Source organism: Diabrotica virgifera, chromosome 2 (genome assembly GCF_917563875.1).
Source record: "Diabrotica virgifera virgifera chromosome 2, PGI_DIABVI_V3a".
In the NCBI taxonomy this organism is placed as follows: domain Eukaryota; kingdom Metazoa; phylum Arthropoda; class Insecta; order Coleoptera; family Chrysomelidae; genus Diabrotica; species Diabrotica virgifera.
This window is the reverse complement of record NC_065444.1, coordinates 17,950,016-17,969,258: the sequence shown is the minus strand read 5'-3', so window position 1 is coordinate 17,969,258 and position 19,243 is coordinate 17,950,016.

Sequence of the window (19,243 nt, the reverse complement as noted above, 5' to 3'; positions counted from 1 at the left end):
ACAACACAAGCCACTTCACATTTTTTTAAATAACTTACGGGCACGTTTACCTGCCAAACTATTCGCTGCTTTTTGCAGAATTCGATTTATAAGTATAAAAATCACGATGTTTAAACGAACGTGCTTCATTCGAACAAAAATGAACAACAGTTTTCTTTGTAGAAACATGTTTGACGGATCCCCGCATTATTGCAGCTTTACATTGATATCGAAAACGTCATTGGCGCAAGTTCGGGTAAAGAGAAGATTTTATTTTCATCGAATAAAACGTGAAGGAGAACGCATAAAAATTTATACATGAAACGTTTCACCAAAACTTTTGAAGTACATATGTTACGATAAGCTAAAAATCCATGAGAATATAATCGAATCGGTCATTTTCAAAAGCAACATAAATCCACATTTTGCCAAAAATACTATTTCTGGTTTCTACCAGCCTTTACTATTTTGCGAAAAAAAATACACTAATCCCACTCCCGAAGGAGTTGCACTACTCTACTATCGGTTTACAGCGTTCTCCGACTTCTTTCGACACCTAACCGCCATTATTCTCTGTTTAACCATAAACCTGGAGGGATTTTTCTTTCTTCTAGTTCTTTTTTTAATTCTCTCCCTCGACCTTCCTCTTTTCCTTCTTCCTTGTGGTGTCCACGCCAAAATCTGTTTAGGGGTCCTGTCATTTGGTATCCTCTGTACATGGCCGTACCATATTAGTTGTTTAGTTTTTATGTCATCAATTATTGTATGTGTGACTCCCATAATTTCTCGAATTCTCTCATTTGGTATCCGATCTCTTCTTGATTTGCCTGCTGCTCTTCTCCAGAAGTCCATTTCTGTTACTAGTAACATTTTCTCTGTTCTTTGTTTTAGTGGCCAAACTTCACTGCCATATTATTATGGTATAACTAGACCCAAACCCAGACATCCAAAGTGAAAGTTATCCTCCAGCACCAAATTGTTCTATATGGTCCACATAATGGTCCACAGAAAAAAGTCACACCATTTTAAGCGTCGGGTTTGGGGGGAGAGGGGGGAGAAATTGGTAAGTTCGTAGTTTTCTACGTTTTTCGTCAATATTTCTAAAACTATGCGGTTTAGCATGAACAACCTTCTATACGAAAATGTTCTACATTTGTAGAATGTTCTAAAAAAGGCCCTATGCATAATCCTTTTAAAATGAACAATTCCAAAGTTACGGAGTTAGTATAGTATAATTGGTCCAAAAAGGTCTAACCCAAACATCCAAAGTAAAAGTTTTCCTCCATCACCAAATTTTTCTATATGGTCCACATGTTGTTCAGTAAAAAGTTACACTATTTTGAGCGCCCGGTTTGGGGGGGGGGGATGGGGGAGAAGTCGGAAAATTAGTAGTTTTTTACGTTTTTCGTCAATATTTCTAAAACTATGCTTTAGCGTAAACAATGTTCTATACAAAAATGTTCTACATAAAATTTAAAATAAAAAAGGTTCTATGCATAATTGTTATAAAATCAACGGTTCCAGAGTTACGGGGGGTGAAAAGTGGAGGTTTTCGACACTTTTTATATTTTTTGGGCAATTTATAATATTATTACTGATGAAAGAAATTTTCTTTAACATGATTGTGTTTTGTAAATAAAATTTGCTGTTTCAGTGGCCGATGGTATGTTAGTGATAAACCCTTGAAGAAACGTCAACCTCACCACCCAAAATCATCATCAATTGCACAAAACATATAAAAAGTATCGAAAACCTCCACTTTTCACCCTCCGTAACTCTGTAACCGTTGATTTTATAACAATTATGTATAGAAACTTTATTGTTTTAAATTTTATGTAGAACATTCTTGTATAGAACATTGTTTACGCTAAAGTATAGTTTTAGAAATATTGACCAAAAACGTAAAAAAACTACTAATTTTTAACTTCTCCATTATCTCCCCCCCAAACCGGACGCTCAAAATGGTGTAACTTTTTTACTGAACAACATGTGGACCATATAGAACGATTTGGTATTGGAGGAAAATTTTTACGGATGTTTGGGATAGGCCTTTTTTTGGACCAATTATACTATACTACCTCCGTAACTTTGGAACCGTTCATTTTAGAAGGATTATTCATAGAGCCTTTTTTATTTCCAATTTAATGTAGAATATTTTTGTATAGAAGGTTGTTCATGCTAAACCGAATAGGTTTAGAAATATTGACGAAGAACGAAAAAAACTACGAATTTACCGATTTCTCTCCCCCCCCCCCCCCCCCCAAACCCGACGCTCAAAATGGTGTGACTTTTTCTGAACATTATGTGGACCATATAGAACAATTTGGTGTTGGAGGATAACTTTCACTTTGGATGTCTGGGTTATGCCATCTTTTGGATCAATTGTATCATACTAGATGTGATTATACTTTTAAGTATGGTATTGTATATATAGGTCTGGATCCCGCGTATGAAAAAAAGTTGATTAATAGCAAGCTGAAAATTTGTTAATAGCTTAAGGGTGTCTAGTCGGACAAACTTTGATATATGGGAACACTGGAACGGGGGAACTTTTAATTGTGGAACAGATTAAAATTTGGAACGGTCAGACCACGAAAACGGTACAAGTATTTTATCCGACAGAACAGACTTAAACTCTCCGAACAGAGATTAAACTCTCATGCAAAAATCAGACTGTTATTTATCACCAAATGGGCGTTTTAATGAGTGGAACATGTAGAATATGTCAAATGACAGGAATTATGACAGGTGATAAATAGCAGTCTGATTTTTGCATGAGAGTTTAATCTCTGTTCGGAGAGTTTAAGTCTGTTCTGTCGGACAAAATAAATGTGCCGTTTTCGTGGTCTGACCGTTCCAAATTTTTAACCTGTTCCACAATTAAACCTGCCCCTGTTCCAGTGTTCCCATATATCAAAGTTTAGCCGACTAGGCACCCTTAAGCTATTAACAAATTTTCAGCTTGCTATTAATCAACTGTTTTTTCATACGCGGGATCCAGACCTAATAGTTTTTTTGTTCGCTTTAGATATTGTCTGGTCCCACAGAATGCTGTTCATCGTGGATATGGCTTTTCTACCCTGTATGTTTCTGCCTTTTATAGCAGAATCGAGTGTTCCATCTTGAGTTATCTTCATGTCCAGTTAGCTACTTGTATCCATCACAGTATTTAATTTCTACCCCATCATCTAATATAATGGACTGCTTTGTCCCTCACAAAGGCGTAACCAGGATGATCCTAAAGGGGTATTACAACTACTGAAGAGTCTCTAGGGGTATGGTGTTAAGCATAAAGAGCTTAAAGTTCATCTCAATGGGGGGGTTATAGGCCCCAAACCCCCCCTGGTTACGTCTTCCAATACACATTGCTTCAATTTTTTTAATGTGGAATAAGTCAACATTAAGGAGTTGTGTATATGTATTATATAAATAAGTACCAAGCCAAAATCATTGCCTCATTGAACAATATATTGCATGTAAAATGGTAGGGGAGCAAAGTATGCTAAATGTGCAGTCACTCGAGCGCTTTGGGGACCTATTGGGTTGTAAAGAGTAGGTCCTAAAACCAAAAATTTAAGTAAAGTTTTCCATTTTAGTGGGCGCTTGCCATTTTTTAATTTAATTTTCCATTTCCAACAATCGTTTTTTCCGATTATAGCGATATCTATCCATAATTCGAAAAAATGTTTCGAATAAAAGTTACTTATTTTTACGTAAGGAATCCAAATCTGCAATAAAAAATGAGGGTTCCTATTTAAGATTTTAAAGTAACCCCCCACTCCACATCCATGGGGGTCGTATTTGGTGCCATTCGACAGATTTTTCAAAAATATTGAATAAGTGTATTTTACAGTTTTTTGATCTGATGTTCATTTCGCGAAATATCGCGGGATTCGTTTTTAAAATATTAAATTTACCCCCCACCCCTCACCGTGGGAAGTCGTGTTTGGTATCATTCGATAGATTTTTAAAAAATATTGATCACATATTTTTTAGTTTTTCGATCTGTCATTCATTTCGCGAAATATTCGCTTTTTTCTTGTGAAATTTTGGGACTCACCCATTTCCTTACGCCCGGCTCAAATCGTCAGATTTTTGAAATATACACTCTTTTGCATGTACTTAACTTACCTTATCTTAATCTGACAATTTTGAGTTTTTTAAGGATATATTATTTTTTTCGGGCCTTCCTTAACGAACACCCCTGTGTTAAGAGCCAATATATGGTAGAGGTGCATCTGCAGGGTACCAGGTTTCTCACCATATGCTAATCTGACGCGCTCGAGTGACTGCAAAAATCCCCGCTTGGGCTTCCCTACCAAAACGGGTTTTCTCAAATAAGTTCTTTGACATAAGTTCCCATTTCAAATTATCGGTCACAGTGGCCCTGTAAATTCATCTATGACTATTACTTTACCTGTTATGACTAGTTACGAAGCCTATGTCTCTTTATTTCCCCTCTTCAAATTTCACTAATAGAAGTTTCACCGTTTAAATGATACCAGATGGGACTTTTGGCTAGCACTGTACAGCTTAAAAGAGAATTTACTATAGTAGCAGTAAAACAAATTAGTTATCCTGCAAGAATTTTCCATTTTCCAGTTTTCAATTATTCCTTTAAAACCTCAGATCAAAGCAATTGATAAATTACCATTAAAAATTTAAACCCTATATTTAAAAACCATTTCCAATTTGCTATTTAAATAAGTCAAAAGGTCGATACCGTTTCTTTGAATTCCAATAGTAATTAAAACTTCCGAAGTTCAAACATAATGACTTAGAAGTTAATAAAAAAATCCGCTTTGTGTTTCCGCTTCCTTGTAAAAACTTTATAATGATTCTTTACGGTTTTAATATCCGTTTACTTTTTCCATAAAGTCGATTTCTGGATTATCCGAGAAAGAGAAACAAATCGTATTCTTTCCGAGTCTCAGTTTAATAATCCTATTTTTCATATCTGGAATATCCTTGCAATTCTTGCAATTAAAGTTTAAAAGATTGGCCAGAGGCGGTATTGTGATCCAATTTAGCCGGTATTTTCGTTTTTGATACAATCTTTCCAAGAAAGTGAGGGACTTTTCAGTTGTGTTATTGCACAGAACTTTTTAATATGATATATTGATCTCTTGAAATGGTAGTTGGAATAAAGTATAGTTCTGAAGCTGTCATCCTACAGCTTACGTTTGGACCATGGTTTTAAAAAAAATTTACGTATATTGAAAAGGATTTCACTATTTTTTGAGGGAGAGTTCCTACAGCAACTTAATTAGCATGATACAATTGATCCAAAAGATGACATAAACCAGACATCCAAATTGTTCTATATGGTCACATAAATGTTCAGAAAAAAGTCACACCATTTTGAGCGTCGGGTTTGGGGGGGGGGAGAGGGGGAGAAATTGGTAAATTCGTAGTTTTTTACGTTTTTCGTCAATATTTATAAAACTATGAGGTTTAGCATGAACAATCTTCTCTACAAAAATGTTCTACATTAAATTTGAAATAAAAAAGGTTCAATGCATAATACTTCTAAAACGAACGGTTCCAAAGTTACGGAGGTAGTAGAGTATAATTGGTCCAAAAAAAGGCCTAACCCAGACATCCGAAGTAAAAGTTTTCTTCTAACACCAAATTGTTCTATATGGTCCACATATTGTTCAGTAAAAAGTTCCACCATTTTGAGCGTCCGGTTTGGGGGCAGATGGGTGAGAAGTCGGTAAATTAGTTTAGTATTTTTTTACGTTTCTCGTCAATATTTCTAAAACTATGCTTTACCGTAAACAATGTTCTATACAAAAATGTTCTACATAAAATTTAAAACAAAAAAGGTCCGATAGAGAATTGTTATATAAATTATATAACAATATAACATATTATATAATATAATCAACGGTTCCAGAGTTACGGAGGGTGAAAATGGAGGTTTTCGATACTTTTTATATGTTTTGGGTAATTGATGATGATTTTGGGTGGTGAGGTTGACCTTTCTTTAAGGGCTCATCACTAACATACCATCGGTAACTGAAATAGCAAATTTTATTTACAAAACACAATACTATCAAAGAAAATTTCTTTCATCAGTAATAATATGTATAATAAATTGCCCAAAAAATATAAAAAGTATCGAAAACCTCCACTTTTAATCCTCCGTAACTCTGGAACCGTTGATTTGATGACAATTATGTATAGGACCTTTTTTGTGTTAAATTTTATGTAGAACATTTGTGTATAACATTGTTTACGCCAAAGCATAGTTTTAGAAATATTGACGAAAAACAAAAAAAACTACTAATTTACCGACTTCTTCCCCATCTCCCCTTTAAAACGGACTCTTAAAATGGTGTAACTTTTTACTGAACAATATGTGGACCATATAGAACAATTTGGTGTTGAGGAAAACTTTGACTTTGGATGTTTGGGTTAGGCCTTTTTTTGGACCAATTTTACTATACTACCTCCGTAACTTTGGAAACGTTCATTTTAGAAGGATTATGCATAGGACCTTTTTTATTTCAAATTTAATCTAGAACATTATTGTACAAAAGATTGTTCATGCTAAACCGCATAGTTTTAGAAATATTGACGAAAAACGTAAAAACCTACGAATTTGCCGATTTCTCCCCCTTTTCCCTCCAAACCCGAAAATGGTGTGACTTTTTTCTAAATATTATGTGGACCATATAGAATAATTTGGTGCTGGAGGATAAGTTTCACTTTGGATGTCTGGGTTTGGGTCTAGTTATACCATACTAAATTAAAGAATATTTAGTTTGATAACATGAAATTAAATTTATTAATCATGCAATTTAATATTTTTGTTGAGAAGAAGCTACAATTATACTTTCAAATAAATTTATTTGACGATGACGTCATCGATGATTTTTTTAAATGCGAATAGGGGTCGTGTGATAGGTCATTTGAAAGGTAATTCAATTCTCGATTCAGTAATATAAACATTAACATAATTATTTATACAGGATGTCAAAAAAAATTTTTGGATTAAATTTATTGACATAAAAAGAAGAATGTATGTAATTTGTTTGATTCAAAACACATTTTAGTGCTCTCAGAAAACAGAAAATATGTTTATTTGAAAAATAATCTTTGCTTTTCGCTTAAATTAAATGTTCAAAATTGTCATAAGGTTGGTGGGTGGTTGCTGTAATATTGAATTTAAGCAAAAAACAATATATATTTGCCGAATAAACATTTTTTCCTTTTTTCTGATAGCAGTAAAATTTATTTTGTATTAAATAAATTACACACATTCTTTTTATGTCCATAAATTTAATTAAAAAAATTTTTTTGGACACCCTTTATAAATAATTATGTTATTGTTTACATTACTGAATAAAGAATTGAATTACCTTCCAAATGAGCTATCATACGACCCCTATTCTCATTTAAAAAAAATCATCGATAACGTCATCACGCCCAGATTAGTGACGTCACTAGTATGATAAATATGCCAAAAAGTCGTAATTTAAAAATAAAAATTGACCTGTTTCGGGGTTTTTTTCCGAAATCGTCCATTCTCAAGAAAATGAATTTATTTCAACCTTTACGTGCTCACTGTATATGTCTTGTAGTTGTGTAAAAGAATATTGCTTGATGTGTCTCCAAACTTTCGAGATAGCGCTTCAAGGAGTTTTAAGCTCTATTCATTACCTTATTTAAGGTGTTTTGGAGATCGAGGTTGAGTGTCCTGTTAAAATGGACTCTTAAATAGACCACTAATCGATATTAAATTTGTTAAATACATTTTAACGTTACGATATTTTTTTATAACTGATGCATAACAGTTGCATAAATAGATGCATAAATAGTTAATAATAGCGAAAATTTTGGGGATGCATAATTTTTAAAACTATGTGTACTATTAACTGACGTATCATTCTAACGTATGAATTTTTATCAATCAATCAACGCCGCTTGACCGTTTTCTAAACACATATTTTGGATATCAACGCATGAAAGGCAAAGCTCCCTAACCGACAAGATTTGGTAAAACGACATATACATATCATTCGACTCGCCATAAAAATCGGCGTCGATTGGTCTGGGTCTCGTAGCGCTGCGTTGAGATTTGTTGTCGCTTAGGAAGTACGTGAATCTCACATTTTCAACTGACTAAGCAACAAAAATGTCCTAATTTTCTATATATCGGTTGGTTGGACAGTTTGAGTTATAAAAAAAAAACGAATAGTAATTTGTTCCTGTCTTAAAATTATATTAACCGTTAACTTAGATAAATTTACTGAAAGTAAAATCATATGCACCAAGCAGTAAGGTATTTTTCCTGTTCTAGATTTTGCTATCATAGTCGCTTACCGATTTTTTTACAAACAGAAATATGATCCAAACGTGTCCTTATACATTTGTTCCTAAAAATGTATTTGACATCATTTGTGCTTAGACATTTTTGCTTGTTGCGAAATAGGTATAAAAAAGAACTTAGATAATTTTACATAAAAAAACGATACCAACTTGATGTCGCTTAGATAATTTTATTTGAATTTCAAAACGAATAATAGGCGCTTAGGAGGCGCAACCATGTTTTGAATGTCGGTTATGCATAACGTACTGCATACTGTATTCGTATTCGGAACGAGTCAGTCGAGCGCAAGTGCAAGCGACGAGGAAACAGATGATGCAGAGTCAACGGGTAAAACAAGAAAAAAGAAAAAGAATTTCAGAAGAAGAAAACCAACAACGAATGGATCGGGCATAGAAGAAGAAACTGTATGTGACGCTGGATTGAGGGAAAGGAAAAATAATGAAAGAAAAGAAAGATCTAAGAAGAAGAGAGCTGGGGAAGAATATACAACTAAGAATGGAGTGACAGTACCAGTCAAGAAAGTTCTCCCGAATCCATGTCAAGGAAAAAAATGTGCGAATAACTGTGGATCTATCCCAGAAGAAAGAAGAGAAAGCATATTTAACCATTTCTGGAAACTGGATACAACTCGACGACGAGATTGGTTGGTATCATTGGCGCAAAGAGTAGGTGTGAAGCGCAAGCGCAGTGAGTCTGAAAAACGCAACTGTACTATAAAATATTTTATAAATGAAGGAGAAGGTAAGAGAAATGTATGCTTACAGTTCTTAGCAGCCACTATGAATGTTTCAGATAAAACTATTTATAGTATTGTTAAAAATGCAGAGTGGGGATGTGCCAAGGAAGACATGAGAGGAAATATGGAGCCGTCAAATAAAACCAAACAAACTACTCTGGATGCCGTTATAAACTTTATATAAAGTTTGCCTGCTTTACCATCGCACTATGGCCGCCAAGATTCCAGTAAAGTTTATTTACCAGAAGAATTCAAGAACATACCAACTCTTTACGGAAGTTATAAAAATAATGTCATTAATCAAGGTATGGATATTGTGAGTGAGAGAATTTTTCGCAAAATATTTCATGAGCAGTTTAACGTCGGCTTTCATATACCAAAGAAAGATAAGTGCAAGAAATGCCTTATGTTTGCAAAAAACACTGATCCTGACAAAATGAAAGAAAAAGAACAGCATGAGAAAGAAAAAGAAGAAAGTTACGCCCGAAGTCACAAAAAGATCCATAAAGATGATTCTTCTACATTATGCGTCAGCTTTGGTCTTCAAAAGGTCTTGAATACGCCATATTCACCTTCAATGCTATTATACTATAGTAGAAAACTGGCTGTTTATGACCTATGTTTCTACGAGAATGGCACTCGTAAAGTATTCTGTTATTATTGGAACAAATCTAATGGTAAACGAGGTGCAAATGAAGTAGCAACAATTTTGCATAAATGCATTAAATCTGTTGATGCCAGAGGAAATGTTAAACGATTGCTGTTATACTGCGATTGTTGTCCAGGGCAAAACCGGAACCGCAATGTTATGGGAATGATTCATCAAACTTTGCAGGAATGTAATAATCTTGAAACAATTCAGTTGAATTTCCTACTAACTGGGCACACTTATATGCCAGTGGATACGTCTCACGCCATCATTGAAAATAACCTTAAACATACAACTGTTTATGCACCTTCCCAATGGTTCACCATTTTCTCAACTGCTAGAAATAATCCATCGCCATTTAATGTTGAGCGAATATCTTATGATCAATTTAAAAAATGGGATAACATTGGAGACAAATATTTTAAAGGAAATCTTACTGACAAAATAAGTAAAGTTCGGATTGCAACTTTTAAGAAAGACAAACACATTGTTTCTATAAAAACATCTATGAATTCTGTTGCCAAATTATTCGATGTTGAAGTCCAGCCTAAGACTAGGGTCCCACTTATGTTCTGCTATAAATCACTACTGCCCATTTCCAAAAGAAATATCACGATCTTCAGAAACTTTGTACTGACCAAGTCATTCCAGCTTGTTTTCATCATGAATATTTGAACATTCCACGGGATGCGAATATGAAAGATGTGTTACCAGAATCAGACGTAGAAGTTCCTGATTGCGATTTTTAATTTATTTTTGCTACAGTTTTGTTTTGATATTATGTTATTAATATTAGTATTACGAGTATTATAATTTGTGGTTGCTTTCATTTTGATGTTATAACGTATAAGAAGTCAAAGTGTTAAGGCTGATTAATAAAAAGTATACGGTCGGCTTGTGTAACATTTCCTAAATAAATTTACGGGTAAATGCATTAAAATGCAATTATTGTTTCTCCGTCATCTGTTTGGATTAGAAACAGATTCAATGACATTATTAAATGCGTTTAGGCATAAATTAATTTAGGAAGCGTTACGCAAGCCCCCCTAAGTAGCATATTTTTTATAAGTTTAATTATTTGAGGTTCCAGTATTACAGTCTTGACCAAATACGATTTAAAGTTAATTTTTCAACTATTATTTGTTTTGTTTGTTTGCTATCATTTGTTATATGTTTGAGATTGAATTATAGATTTCCTTACAAATTGTCTTACATAGGATATTACTCTAAGTACACTTGGTTAATTTTGCATTTAATGTGTTCTTTACCAATTATTTTTCCAATAGTTAGAGTTTTGGATCTTAGTACCATAGTTAAGTGTTAATGAAACAGTACACACGAACATAATATTATGTATGAATTTTTAAAGAAACTTTTTTAACTCTGATGAGTCTTGTGATGTTAAACTGTGCACTGTGCCTTATTTGTGGTAATAATAATTAATAATATGTTGAGATCTCTTTCTTGTTTAAGCAAATTCTTGATGTTACTTAAGTATGTTATTTAACAATTATTTAGAAGATTTTTTTTTATTCGTACCCAGTGTTTATTATAAAAACCACATTTTGTTCAAGTTCTTAATTTTTAATTCAAAAAAATACTGCAATACAATAAAAATATTGATTAAGAGAAATCGTTTTATTTGTTAAACTCACTCCCTTCAAAAATGTCGGATAGAGTTGCAAATATTACTTTATAATAAGTAATTAGATTATTTTTCTTGAAGGACCTGACTAAAATTTAATTATTTAGTTTTTTTTCCTATTTTTCAAAAATATTTTTTCGTTATTAATACATTTTTACCTATTTGCATATACAGTAGCTTAAGTATGTAACTGAATATACTTGAAAGTTTTTTTGTAGGCTCAGGCGCATAGATAGTTGTACCTGTTATTTTTTTGGGGTAATCTTTTACTAACCAACTCTAAATGGTAAACTTGAAGTGTTAAGTTTAAATATTACTTCTTAGATAAAAGCACACAATCTTATAATGCCTAAACTCTAACAAGTATTTATCTATGATGAAAAGTAAATATTTTATAAGAATTTTTCAATAAAAAAAATTTTTGATCAGCTCTCCTGCACATTTGTATAGATGTCGGTTAGGAAGGATTGCCTTTCATGCGTTGATATAATATATTGGTCATTTTATGTTAATTCCTAGCATAAAAATGAATACCTTGCCAAAAAATTCTCATGTAATCTTTTATTTTAAAAATTCTCGTCGATTATTAAAATAAAGGCAATAGAAACATTATATAAAAAGAAATAAACCGTAACAGGTAAAATCTGGGACAATTTTTCCTTTGTTCCGCCAGAGATGAAAGTTCAGAAGACATCCTCCAGAGCTAATAATTCTGAGATACTCCCAACTGGAACTGAAACAAAATCAATTCTATTCTGGGAGCTTAAATATTTTAACTTTTAGCTTATCTTCTGGGAGGCTTTAGCGTGAAATATGAGACATCGGTTGGCAACAATTTGTTGATGAGAATGGATAAAAGAAAAATAGCTTTTGAGGTGAATGAAAATAACAAATTCAAAAAGTTTTTCAATGAATATTCAAGTATAATATCGATACATTTTTGGCAAAGTAACGTAAGTGACATTTTTTAAAATCATGTTTTTCCATTAAACTAACGCTATTATTGTTCAGAAGGCACTGCCAAAGTGTAGTAAGCCTAATATTATGTTTAAAGTAATTCTAGGCTTACTACACTTTGGCAGTACCTTCTAAACAATAATAGTGTTAGTTTAATGGAAAAACATGATTTTCGCCAAAAATGTCACTTACGTTACTTTGCCAAAAATGTATCGATATGTTTGTGCTATTTTGTTATTTCTACGTTTATTAGTTACTAACACAAAACACATGGGTTTTAATGTTTTTTTAAGAGGATGGGGACGTATTTTCGGCTGCAATACTATTCAAATGGGGATTCATTTTTTCGAATCCTGAGAAAACTAATAAGTATTTTTGAAAAATTTAAACGCAGAATGAAAGATTACGTTATTAACGAGGGCAGAATGTCCCTGAAAACTTCTATGTTTATTTTAATAAGTTACAGGGGTGAAAAACTAAGAGAAAATTTAGTGTGATTTTTAATTTCAAATATCACATTCAAAATAAACTTTTTATTTATTCCAAGGGAATTTCGGCCCTCTATAATAATTTATTCTTTCATTCTGCGTTTAAATTTTTTAAAAGTATTTATTAGTTTTTACAGGATTCCAAAGAAATGGACACCATGTCCGTGGTAATATTTTCCAAATCTATCTTTGTCTTACAACGCACTCAGTCGAATAGAATATTTTCAGCATACTGTCAGTCAGACAGTGACAGTCAGTGACAATTTTAAATATTTGACATGGCATCGGGAATATTTTGAGTTGTTGATTAAATAATATTGATATATAGTGCATTTGATAAATAATTGATTTAAGGCGTGAACTTAATAAAAAGTTATTTATTGTGTATTATTTGTGGAAGATCCAAGCAGAGAATACATCAGGATAATATATTCTGTGATCCAAGTATTTTGTTGATAAAGATGTTCAAAATTGTAAGCTGTCCATAGTAACAATATATTATTAAAAAATCATTTAAACCCTTTTTCTCTTTTCTCGATTGAGTATTAGTTTTTGTTGTACATATAAATTATTACCATCACTGAATACATAGTTAGTGAAAAAAATGATCACATTTATTAACTGAATTAATAATTTGCAATTATATAAATAACAGTTATCCAAGAACATTCAAAAGCCATCTCTTTAACTTAATGATGACATTTTCAAGTAGAATGACATTCTAGTAATGTTTACATATCCATACCAGTGTGAATTTTACTACACGTAATTTGCCGTGTAAAGACAGAAAAAGTAGGGATAGCCGTAAAATATTTGCGAATTATGTACCCATGGCCTTAATAAATTATTACTATGTTTAAATTAGGAAGCTACTTTTAATTATCTATGTATTTGTTCTTCTTCAGGTTCATCCTCCTGTGGGATGCTGAAAGTCATTATCGCAATATTAGTTTTATGGCCCTCATTTATAAAGACTTATAATGATGCAACTAAACCATACTCTTAGATGTCTCTAGCAGGGCATTCTGGGCATGGTATGCGATTTCATCATTTTTATATCTTCTCCTGCGTAATAAATCTTATCCTTTACTAATCTTGGCGATCATCATGACAGTCTTTATCTTATCTGCATCAACGTGGAAAAGCTGCACAGATGTTGTGTTGAACCAGGTTCCGAGGTTACTCAACTAGGATGTTTGTTCTTCTTTGTCCTGGTCCCCGCTTTCCAAATATTTTTCTTTGCAGGATGGCTTGTAGAGGGGCATATATGGGCACGTAGTGTGTCCAAAATATTGTAATTTTCCAAATTTGATGGAGTTCAGTACCTCTCGGCTCTCCTTCATTCTTCTGAGGACCTCATCATTTGTGAATCAGTCAATCCACGGAATTTTAAGTAGTCTCCGATGGAGCCACATCTCAAATGCTTCCATTTTCTGCAAATAGCTTCGTTAAAGGTCCTCTATTTAACACCGTAAAAGTTCAGAGAAGACGTAGCGTTACAGAATTCTTACTCTTATACCAGGAGAGAGGTTGTGGTTCTTGAAGATGGCCCCCATTCGATTGAAGGTGGATCTAGCTTTTATCTCTTGGTTGTTGGTCCATTTTTCATTTATTACGATGTCGAAATAGTTGTAATGATTCAATTTTTCTACATCGGTTTGGTTGACGTAGAGTTGACTTTCTGTTATCTTTTGCTTGCTGATGATCACAAGCTTTGTCTTCTTTACGTTTATATTGAGTTCATATTGTTGACGGTAATACATGATTTTGTTCATAAGGATTGGTGGGTCTTCTAGGTTGTCCGCAAATACAAGGTGATTCAGTGAAACGGTACGATTTGACAACGCTTTTAACGATAAAATAGAGGAGCGGCGGGCTTGCGACGTAAACGTTGTGAATCTAGAGAGTTTAGTTATCCTGGAAACGTGGTCTTGTGAACAACGCACATTTTCTGTAAAAGCTTATTAAAAAAATTGTGAAAGTTTTGTGCGTGTACAACGAGCATTTCGTTTACACTACACTCAAAAAAATTTAGTTCGTAATATTGATTAACAGTGATTACTGAATAGTATTTCGTTGTCACAACAATTTAATTTGTTGTTTCAACGAACTTTTAGACATTGATGAATGTATTTGGTTATTGTCACAATGATTGAATAATAATTGTGAGAATAACTAGAGTACATTAATCAATAACACTCAATTTATTCAGCCAATAACTTAGTTTCGTATATTTAATAAATACTGTTAATTCTGGCAGCAACTCACGTTCTTGGTTTCGTAGATGACAAGCAATTACCTTGGTTTATCGTGACAACGTACAGATTTCATTAAAACAATGTACAAATGTTGTTAATATAGAGTAATATATGATTATTGAATAGATGTAAATTGATTGTTGTGACAACGAATGCATTAATCAATCTACTACTCCATTTAATTCCCACAATAAATGCGTTCATTGTGACAATAATCGTAGTTGTTGAGACAATAAATATTTTTCTTGACCATTTGAAAGTTAACGGCTTTTCCTTATCGTGATACCCCGCCCTAGCTTCTCTGTGTTACCGAAGTGCCGAATAATAATTGCATTTTGTTTTCAAGTGTAGTCTGTAGTAAAAGGAAGTTTTTGTGTGACTATTATCGTGAAATTTCGGTCGAATTCTTTTTAAATGTATTTATTTTTTTCGAATCTTGAGAAAACTAATTATTATTTTTAAAAATTTAAATGCAAAATAAAATATTACAGTATTATCGAGGGTCTGAAGTCCCTGAGAACCTCTATAATGATTATTTTAATAAGTCAGAGGGGTGAAAAAGAGAAAATTTAGTATGATTTTTAATTTCAAATAGGCATACCATTCAACAGAAACTTTTTGTTTATTCTAAGGGACTTTCTGCCCTCGGTAATAATGTAATATTTTATTCTGCGTTTAAATTTTTCAAATATACTTATTAGTTTTCTCAGAATTCCAAAAAAAAATGAATGGGCTTAAAAATAATTCGATCTAAATTTTGCACCTGCGCTCTCAAAAAGGATTAAAGCGTTATACATTTTTGGAATCACTATTTCAAACGCTTTTAAATAAGCTGTCACATGACGTACTTTCCCAATAAAAAAAATCAAAGTTACGCCGCGCCTGTCACCTGAAGAGGGATCGTGTAAAGTTCGAAACATTGATGTTATAATACACTTTGATTATTTTAAAAATCGACCTGTCCGAGCGTTTTGCTTATGTGCTAAAAATAAATAAGTTAATAAGGGGGTGGGGGAGTGTAACACTTAATCCAGTACACTGTATAAGTGAAATCGTATGAAAAATCACACAGTGTAAAGTCCTTTAGGTTAAGGACAAAAAAGGGGGATTTAAAAAATTATTATTAATCAATTAATATCATACATTGAGCTATTGCATTCAGTAATTACTAGTATAAAATACGTTCATAGTAGGAATGAACGAAACTGATTGTAAGAATGAATAGAATTGCTTGTAAGAAAAACCGTATTTATTGTGAGAATGAACGGAATTAATTGTAACAATAAACGGAAATAATTGTAGAAATAAACGAAATACGTTAGGAGAAATAACACTGTTATTGACACAACGAATAGTCTTCGTCGGTCAATTAACGACGTTGTTGTTTCAATAAATAATGTTAGTTGACTCAGTGAACAGAGTTCGTAATATCAATAAATAGTGTTGGTTGACTCAGTGAACAGAGTTCGTAATACCAATAAAGTGATATTATGGTATACATAATGAATGTTCATCCATCCAATAAACGTAATACATTGGCTCAACGAACGAAAATAATGAATTGATGAACATCGTTTTGTTGTCCCAATAAAACCAAGAATTGGGCAAATTTTAAATATTGCGTTTGTTGTCTGAATTAACGTTTTTATTGATATTACGTACCTTTTTCGTTGAGTGTACCATTTGCCGCCCGTGCTGCAGTTCCCACTCTCTATATTCACAACTTTTACGTCACAAGCTCGCAGGGCCTCGATTTTTGACCCTTCGCTTCGTTATCGAACGTATTCGCTACGTATACTAAACAGATACGAAGCGAATACGTTTGATAACGAAGCGAAGGGTCAAAAATCGAGGCCCTGCTCCTCTATTTTATCGTCAGCAGCGTTGTCAAATCGTACCTTTCACTAAATCACCCTTTACTATGGTGTCATCTTCACATCTGTTAAACTGGTACCCATTTAGTAAAATACCTTTTTTTCCAGTTTCGTGCAAAGGTTGGATAAATATTCTATCAGAGTAGGTATATATTGAAAATAAAAGTAGACAGAATACAGCCTTGCATTGCCTTGCCTTGCCTTGCCTTGCCTTGCCTTGCGTGGATTATTTTGCCGAACATATTTGTTATTCTTATTGTATATTGAATATATCGATAATCACTCGATGAGACATGGTAATTTTTTTAGATTGCTCGATATATATTCTGTAAATTCAAATATTTTGTGTTTGCTTATCTAAAGCACGACTATAAAATAAAGATTTAATGTTAATGTCAACATTTCTGAAATTTATATAACATAAATCAGTTCAATAAACTATAATACGGTGGAATGTAATAAAAAATAGTCCGTTAACGTCCGCATCAAGTTGAGTATCGTAATTAAATCGAAATAAAATTCAAACAACCCACCGCAGATTAATTCTCAGAAGGTAAATAGAAAATAAAAGCGAAACGAGAATTAATAACCCATATTGGTTCGCATTATTCATCGGGTTTTCTGGTGATCTGGTTTTCTTTGTTATGTAGGTGCTTTTCATGTATAGCTGGTTTGACTAAAATGTCAATAATTGGCCTTGAATCGTATAAAATATGCTGGTCTTTTATATTCGTGAATTATTCTATTAATATTTACAACAAATCATCATGAAGCAGCTTTTTTATTTATATAGAAATAGATTTATTTGATCATCGAAATGTCTGCTTATCTAAACATAAATATGACTTTTTGTGTAGACATAACTTTCTTTTTCAATGCGCCTTCTATAAGTTGTCTTTCCATCTGGAGGGACGCCGGTGTTCAACATTCCTCCATGGAGAGTTTGGAGTAGTTCCAATGTCTCTTTCCAGCGTTTTGCACTTGCAGTAAGTTCAATGTGTCGCTAAGCCTTCGATAGCTAAGAGGAGAACTTTTAATGAACCGTAAGATGCTGTAATTCTGGCCTGTTGAATTGTTGATGTAAATAAAACACTTTCTATTTTGCTATGACTGTAATGAAGTTGAAAAGGGCAAGAAATAGAATTTTACATGTGAACAATTGAGTTAACAACTTATCCGTGAAAGACGCCACTACACATATATTTACACTTTGTACCGGCTTTTTGCTAATTGCGGCGTGAAGAATTCTCTTCGAAAAAGCGTAAATGAAAAGAGGTTTTTGCGTACGTTCTTAATGAGTGTTGATAGTTGACTGACTGTTGCACCCCGCTCTTGCATACCGTTAACAAATTTTCCCGTTGGGGTGTTTGGGTTTTTGGAGGCGGAGATTAACATTCTTGGAAGAATGGAATTATTATTTATGGTTGTTACAGAGGCGGCGCGGAAATTTGTTGTTGGTGAAATAGAGTTTATTTGGGTGGAGAATACAGTTCTCCAACATTCCCCCCGGCGTTAGAGCCTTGTGGTCTAACCTACTCTTCTTTACCTTGATTAGGGAGAACCGAAATTTTAGAGATTGCCCTTGTGAATTGACCATCGATGGTCTTCAACTTGACCACTCTGACTTTGCCATCTTGCCCGGGCATTGTATCAACTACCCGTGCTAAAGGCCATTTTAGAGGAGGTACATTATCCTCTCTCAGAAGAACTAAGTCATTGACTTTTACGTTTTCCCTTGGTCGGGACCATTTTGGAGAATTTTGTAACCGGTTCAAGTAATCAACAGACCACTTTTTCCAGAAACTTTGTTGTATTTTTGTAATTTGCTGAAACATGGATAGTTTATTTTCCGGAATTTTTTGTAAGTTTTGCTCAGGATGCGCTGACAGGCTGGAGCCAATTATAAAATGCCCAGGACTGAGAAAGGTGTAATCTGAAGGGTCGCTGGACATGGAACAGATAGGCCTTGAATTCATCACAGCTTCAATTTGAACCATGACAGTGTAAAACTGTTCGAAAGTGAAAGAAGAACAGCCTATTAGCCTACGCATATGATATTTTGCGCTTTTTACTGAAGCTTCCCAGAGCCCAGCCCAATGAGGAGATCTAGGGGGGATAAACTTCCACGAGGTTTGATTTTCAGAAAGGTATTCCATAATGGTTTGAGAATTAGACTTATTTTGAAAAAATTTGTGTAAGTCATAGAGTTGGTTTCTTGCACCAGAAAACATGTGGCATTGTCACTGTAAATGACGGTTGGGTTACCACGTCGGGAAATGAATCTCTTAAGTGTTAATAGAAAGGAAGAAGTTGTTAGAT